This window comes from Camellia sinensis, chromosome 13 (assembly GCF_055761805.1).
Source record: "Camellia sinensis isolate YWXY chromosome 13, ASM5576180v1, whole genome shotgun sequence".
Lineage (NCBI taxonomy): Eukaryota > Viridiplantae > Streptophyta > Magnoliopsida > Ericales > Theaceae > Camellia > Camellia sinensis.
The window spans coordinates 118,761,341-118,767,933 of record NC_138973.1 but is presented as its reverse complement, the minus strand read 5'-3'; the positions used below and the strand labels follow the sequence as shown (position 1 = coordinate 118,767,933).

Genomic DNA, 6,593 nt, shown 5'->3' with positions numbered 1-6,593 from the left:
GGTCTTGGAGTTATACCGGTCACGATTCGGTAGTTCGGTCCAACCATGCCATGTGCTGTGCATGAGAAGCCGATATAAGAAAAGTAAAAGGAAGAACTAGTTCGGCTCATTCTACGGCTATGCATAGTCGTGTTTACTTCGGTCGAATTGGAGTTCATCCATGATAGAATCATCTCACTTGGTTTAAGCAGTGAGGGGGGTGTTAAAGGATAAGCATTATCTTTCAGGAGTATGAATCCTAGGAGGACTCTGCATGAAGGAATAGAAGTCCTACTAGGATTGTGCCACACGAAACCTATAAAAGCTCACAAACATCACCTTGGGGGAGGTAACACACAATTTTGCTTTCTGAATACACAGAGCTTTGTCTATTTGTCAAGTTCGCTGACTTAGGCATCGGAGAGGTTTCCGGCACACACCCGCCGGCTAGCTCACGTTTGTGTTTTCAAGTAATAAAGCGATGACGTACGGAGGAGCAGACTTGGTCAACAAGATTATACGAGAAGGTGTATTTCTTTCCCGTACAATATATATAATAGCTCCAAAATATAACGTAACATTGAGGTACATTTGATTCACGACAATGGGCCGATGACTTCTTCAATAAGGTAAATTTGATTAGTGGAATTCAACACAAGAACCTTGTAAGACCTTTGGGTTGTACCATTGAAGCCCCTCAATGCCTTCTTGTTTATGAATTTGTACCCAACAAAAGCCTTGATCAAATCGTCTTTGGTAAGGAATCATTGTGAATTTTTATTTTTTATTTATAAACATGCTCATGATTTTTTTGACTCTTTGGTTTTAGAGTGCTATCCTAGCATTATCACCTAATAAACCTAATATATATATATATATATATTTTTTTATGACCGATGTCCGGACTAGTTTATACGCACCTCAAATAATATCATGAGAAGTACCTAACTTGAGCTAATCACATTGTGGTTGTAGAATTCGGTTCTTATCAGTTGTGTAGAACATGTTCGGATCCTCAAGAGTCCACACTCTGCAATTTCTGTGGAGTAGTTCAAAACAACATCATTTCACTTGAACGGCAAAAAGGAAAAAAGAAAAAAGAAGAGACAAAGGAAGACCAAGAAGAAAATGAGCAGAGACAAAGGCTGGAGAAAGCTCTGCATTCAAACTGAAATGAATCTCTCAAACTTATCCTAAAGAAACATATAAATCATGGAATGGGTGCAGATCAACACATTATTTAGTTATTTATTTTTATTTTTAAATTATTCAATCATTCCATCTTCTCATTCTCATTCTCATTCTCATTCAACTCTTCACCCTGCTAGAAGACATGTTGAGCAACAAGCAAACTCCCACATAGACAGTGTCACCACCAATAGAAAATTATGTTCCTTCCGGCACAACAATTGAGGCAATCAGCTACTATGTAACACAACAAATAGTATATTAAAAACCACATACTGAGGTAGCATGGTAGTTTTAGTAGGAGTGATATGTCAATAGGCACCAAGGAATACGAATCAAGGCAACATAATAATTTCCAGTTTACCACATATGGAGTCAACCATCAATGAGCAATAACCATTGTCTGCAGACAACAACAATCAAGGCCAAAACACAACTTCCATATATTAAAGCACCCACAAAAGAACATGGTGGTTTGAGTTGCACGTGTTGAAGTAACATGATAGTTCAAGGACCACTAAGTATCAACCGAAATATGAATTGAACCAGCATGAAGGGGAATATGAATCAAGAGAACCGATAAGTTTCTAATATATCAAGGCAACAAGGCCTAAACTAATATAACATTTGAAAAAAAAAAGCTGCAGGGTAGCTCATATATCAACAAATATCACAAAATGTAGTACTTACAGATCATTACCAGATCAAATGGCTTTCAACATTTGCAGACATAAAACTACGGGTTACAATTGTTGTACATTAAAGAATGATAGCAAAGTTTCCTACCACAAAAGAAATATATACATATATATAAGCAAGTTAGCAAGTTTCTTATGAATCAGTGAAATAAAATATAGATAAAGTAAATTACTTGGAAATTAGAAAGTTGTTCTTCCGTCAACTTTGTGGTTAAGGTAGAAATGACCACAACATTGTTGAGCTCTTGCAACTTCTGAACAGATGCAAGTGCCCTGTTCTTACCAACATTACTCTCTGAAAAAATGAAATTGTTGAACAAATCCCACAACTCCACTGTCCCTTCATCATGCAACGTCACAGACATGACACCAGCAAGTACGAGGTTCTTCACAACAAGAGGAATACAAAACACGAAACAAGATTACTTGATACTGAAAATTGATCTCCAAATTAAGAATCCATCTGATAGCTCGTTAAAAATGATCATTAACACGTGTAACAACTATACAACACAAAAGTAGGAGCTCTTAATGAGTGGCAACAAAAACAAGCAAGCAATCAAAGAATACATTAACTATCATGAAGTTTATAATTGCAACTCCATTATCAAATGACAGAGAACTAGTCTATATTTAAAAATCACCAAATTCACCATATAGTTATGCACTACAATTACCAAAAAAACAACTAAACACGTTCAAAAATCAATATCAAATGAAATAAGCAAATTCGTGGAGAACAATTCGAGAAAGTAATCAATCTTCATACGGATTTCGGCGCCAAGGCCTTGCATCCCCGAGACAAGGATGTTAGAGGCGAAATGCTGGCGCATAGTCTCGTATCCGTACACAACGAGCTGTCGGCTGTGAAGATCCTCGTCGATCTCCGGCGGATTTCCATCTCCCAAAGCCATCTCTGGCATGACGCTACCGCCGCCGCTGCTGTGATTATTGCTGTTAATGTTCCCTATGAAGCCGGCGTTGCTTTTCACGTCGCCGCTCTCGTCTCCGTCGTTCGCCGTTGCTGCGGTGGTGGAGGTCAAGCTACCGATTTGATGCTTCTTGATGAAGCTCTGTGTTTCACTAGTGTCGTCGTCTTCTACAAACACCTCAGGTCTTTTTCTAGGAAGCTTAAAGTGCAACAAACTGCTGAACCCCATCGACATAGTCAAGAACAGAAGAAATGTATTCATCAAACTAAGATCGAAACACTTTCTATTACATACCAATCCAATAACGACCAAAGCTATTATCACTATAAACCCTAACCTAGCCTCGTTAATGGCATCATTTGAAACCGATTCGAGAGAAGAGAAAGACGAAGAAATGAAGATTAATAAAGAGAGAGGGAGAGAGAGAGAACGTACCGATTGGAGCTCTGGTGCTGATAAGAATGGAATGAGAGAGAGACGAGAGTGGGTTAGCTTTTGGTTTTGGAATTGTGAGAGAGATGTTTGGGTTTTGAGAGAGAGAAAGAGAGGAAGAAGGGTATTTATGGATTTGCATTTGGTAGGGTTTACGGGTGACAGGTGGTAATGCATTTGCATCGCCCAAGTCGGTTCCATTTGTTTCTGATGGACGGAGACAGACAAGGAGAGAGATGTGAAGTTGAAAAAGGTGAGGCTGTGTGCAGGGGCTGGGTCCACTCCACAGACCCACCCCACCCCTACGAAAATTAATTTGTTAGTACATTATTGTAAAATAAAACATTAGGATGTGTTTGGTTTAGTTTTGAGAGAGGAGTTTTGGAAAAAAATTTCTAAAAAATTGTTTGGTTTGAGATTTTTTTTTAAAAAATTTCAAAATTACTTTCTCTCTCTTATACATCAATCAATCACTTTTTCTTTCTCTTTTCTCCTTCTCAATCACTTTTTCTCTCACACACATCTACTCAATTATAACAAAATATCAAATCATTCTAAACTCCAAAACTACTTTCAAAATATACAACCAAACAAACCTAAAAAATTTCTAAACTCTCTCCTCAAAACTTTTTTTTGAAAATCGCTCTCTCCAAAGCAAACCAAACACACCATGCTTCAACATAAAATATTTTAGGGAAAATTACAAGGAAGACAGATAGAGATTGATAGGAAACCTGATTCGTCACTAAACAAAACACACAACACTTCTGTTTTGTTTTGAGAGGGAGAGGCAGATAGAGATAAGGACTGATATGAAGACTGGTCCCCAAAAAAAAAAAAAAAAAAGAGGGAAAAATAATCTAGGAAAACTGATCCCAAAAAAAAAAAAAAAAAGAGGGAGGGAGGGAAAAATAATAGACTTTTTTTTTTCATTACCGCTTAATATGCCAAAATTCTTTTTTCAAAATTAGTGATAAAATAATTTTTTCACTAAAAGGCCTACGAATATTAAAAATTATTAGTGACGAAAATATATTTCTCACTAAATGGTCTTAAAATATTTAAAATAAAGTTTTTCAAAAAAAAAAATTAGATTATTGGTGACGCAAATATATTCCTCATTAATAATTTTTTAATTGTTGAAAAAAAAAATTCTCACCAAAAGGTTCAAAATTTTGGCACTATAAAAAAAAAAAATAGTAGGAAAAATTTAGATGACGAAACTTATTTTTTTTCTCACTTAAAAGTAAGTATTTATTGATGGAAATAAATTTCGTCACCTATTATTTTTATTTTTTTATTATACGTGACAAAATTTATAATTCCTCATAGATTATTCTTATTTAGTGACGAAATTTGTTTTCTTCACTAATTTTCGTCACCATACCAAAACAGAGAATAAGAGAAAGAGATACCAGAAAAAGAGTAAAGAAAAATCATGTACCAAATCACCGATCGAAGAAGATGTGGCGGTTACCGGCAAGGCTTACCTAGCCCGTAACTTTTGTGTCTACTTCCCATATATTAATGGGTTTTTCAGATTTTGATCAGTCAACGGCCTGGTACGGGCTGGACTTATTTAAAAAAAATTAAAACCACGACCCACCCGTAAGCCCAAATTTTATGCGCTAAATCAAACTGAACCGGGTTATACAGTTTTTATTAGGCTTATATTATTAAGTTTTACACATTTATTTTTTATTTTTTAATAATTCATATGATCAAATTAATTAATACTATTAAAACAATCAAATTAAAGTATAAATTCAACAAATTAACGAATTATGACAATATCATATGTAAAAAGTTGAGAGTTAAGAAGATATCACCGGCCACTGTAAAATTCAATTTTCACAAATTATATTTTGTGTGTTTTTATTTTTAAATTACAATTTACAAGGATAATATGGACTGTCAATTTTTTTTTTAAAATGGAACATTATTAATTTTAATAGATTAAAATTGAATTTAATAGTGTTATTTTTTTTTTGGATAATATTAAACATTTTTTGGATAGGATAGTTTGAGTTGGGTTGATGGGATGGTCGGGGCTGGATTTATCCAAGATAGCTTGTACGGGCTGGGTTCAGGGACGGGTTCAGGTTTCAAATCTTTGTCCAAAATCCTAAATCATCTTTTATGAGATAGGATGAATTGAATAGTTAAGCCGGCTAGGAGGAGTCATGAAATATGTTAGATAATATCAGATTTTTTATTCGTGGACTATTTGATGACCCTTAATCACGAGGAGTCACAACGTATATAACTATAAGTAATAATCCCATTATAACTAATACTCTAATATATCATAATTAAACCCCCACAAAAATAATAACTAAATACACACTAAAAAAAAAAAAACCGTGTTGTATAGTATTTTCTATTATTCAAACATGGTTGTAAATTTTGGTACTCAGAATCCACCGTGGCGGCACGACTTTTCCAAGGAACCGTGTTGTATAGTATTTTTATTCAATTGTAAATGATTATTTAAAAGAAGTTAGGTGGTGTTTGGGAAGTTTGAACATTGGGTTTTTTTTGATTTTTTACAAAAAAGACAAACTTTTCGTAAAATTAAAAAAAATAAATCCAAACAAAATATTACATCTGACGTGACTGGCTTCTTGCGCCTTGGTAAGATATTGTCTGCTCTGGCGAGGTGACGAAACGACGTCCGTCGGCCTCACGGCTTTTTAAAAGGCCTCTTGTCTGGGTGATGTAACAAGCCCGCGGGGTGGCCTCGCTACAGCTCGGACTCGACTTTGTAGTCACGGTTCTAAGTCTGAACCAAAGAGTCCAAATCCGGCAAATCGTTTTTGAGAAAACAGATTTTTTGAAAGAAGTGCCAAACATGGACTGCTTTGCCAGATACAGAGTCGCCACCTAAATATTTTATTTTGGGAAATTTAGGAAACCCTGACTCGGTGCCAAAAGGCCACGTGTCCGTCATCACCAAAGTTGCCTCGGCTCGGGAACTTTGGTACGATTGGGGAAGGTCACTTCGTGAGCACCCCCGCTCGCCCGGTCATAGACCGGCCTCTACTAACCGTGATATCAATTTTTGAAAACTTTGTGTGTCCTTAATCCGGTTATTAGCCTAGGTTACTATGTGATGCGCACAGCATACAAGTATAGATCGGGTCGCCTGAATTGGAACGAAACATTTCATGTTTGTTTTTGAAAGAGGGTTTGCTACTCGCAGGTAGGCTTGAAACATTTGATGATTTATTCCAATTTAAGTAACCCAACTTTCACCCACAGGCATTCAGGCAGATATATCACATAAGCAATTAGCCTCATGGTAAGCATGCTATTCATGGCATTCACTCACACGCATGCAAGGATGCTAAAGCATAAAACTCAC

At 36.0% G+C, this 6,593-nt stretch overlaps 1 long non-coding RNA gene across 1 annotated transcript; it reads right to left on the bottom strand.

The window, feature by feature from the left end:
- Positions 1–2,469: 2,469 nt before the first annotated feature.
- On the bottom strand, positions 2,470–3,437 carry LOC145806405 (uncharacterized). Its single transcript, XR_014349486.1, has 2 exons — positions 3,233–3,437; positions 2,470–3,011 (listed from the first exon to the last, which is right to left on the bottom strand). It is a non-coding gene; the product is annotated as an uncharacterized LOC145806405 (long non-coding RNA).
- Between the last annotated feature and the right edge of the window lie 3,156 nt (positions 3,438–6,593).